This window comes from Pleurodeles waltl, chromosome 8, assembly GCF_031143425.1.
Source record: "Pleurodeles waltl isolate 20211129_DDA chromosome 8, aPleWal1.hap1.20221129, whole genome shotgun sequence".
Taxonomy (NCBI): domain Eukaryota; kingdom Metazoa; phylum Chordata; class Amphibia; order Caudata; family Salamandridae; genus Pleurodeles; species Pleurodeles waltl.
The window spans coordinates 1,516,239,831-1,516,240,925 of NC_090447.1; the positions used below are offsets into that span (position 1 = coordinate 1,516,239,831).

The 1,095-nt window shown below is 40.1% G+C and overlaps 1 non-coding gene across 1 annotated transcript; it reads right to left on the minus strand.

Annotated features, from left to right (window-relative positions):
• Positions 1-590: 590 nt before the first annotated feature.
• Positions 591-663, minus strand: TRNAF-GAA (transfer RNA phenylalanine (anticodon GAA)). Its single transcript has one exon. It is a non-coding gene; the product is annotated as a tRNA-Phe (tRNA).
• Between the last annotated feature and the right edge of the window lie 432 nt (positions 664-1,095).

Here is a 1,095-nt window from a genome sequence, read left to right on the forward strand (position 1 = left end):
TAACAAGCTGTCTTCTGAGTCTTTGCCGAAACCCGGGATTGAACCAGGGACCTTTAGATCTTCAGTCTAACGCTCTCCCAACTGAGCTATTTCAGCCACTTCTTTCACAGGTCCCTCCGTATTCTTCTTAATCATTGTAGACAAGACATACACCTCGAAATCATTCACTTTGTGGGTACAGCTATGTCTTAAACTTCCGGTATCCTTCTGCAGCTAACTGGGTGCAATTACTCATTTACTTTTTTGGTGCGCAACGTAGGTACTTCTTTTATTCCAAACTCTGAATAGGCACACAAATGTGTGGGATGAGTAAGCAAGCTATATCATCTGACAGCTTGGTTCATGGGAAAATAGAAGATGATGCAGCCTAAGCTTTACATGAAAATCAAGATAGAAACTGGAAATAATGGAAGTCAAAGCTGAAGGCAAGAGAGGTGGAAGCCATTTTGAAAGGAAGATAGAACGCAAGTGCTGTGCTCTACTGATGGTATGTCGATCAGGTTATTAAAAGGTTTCATCTATGAACTAAAATGTCTACTGAAGCTGACTCCAAGAGAGAACTACACCTAATTAGCTAGGTGCTCAGTCCTTGCCGAAACCCGGGATTGAACCAGGGACCTTTAGATCTTCAGTCTAACGCTCTCCCAACTGAGCTATTTCGGCCAGTTGTCAGAGAATACCTTCCTGATGATTCTTAATCATTGTAGGTGATAGAGCGTTCCGTACTAATAATTTACCTGTACTTGGACGCTCTTTCGGCCGATGAATCTTTTGGCTAAGTGGGACTCTCTTCACCCGAGATCAGTCAATTTAATCAAATCAATAATCAATAACGAACATAAGCAATGCCCTGATCAACATAACACTTAACAATTAATCCAGAATACATTTCGGCGAACCATGACCTTTCGGTCATGAATAACCACACCAGTTTATTCAAAGTTAATGAATTTATTTTCCTATATTAACAAAGCTAGCACAATATAGATGTGTCTCAACACCAAATGATAAACGTAAATGAACATTAATAGCTGTCCATAACGACGAAACAGGTGCAATCTATGCAGCATTTGAATAACAAGGCATTCAATGATA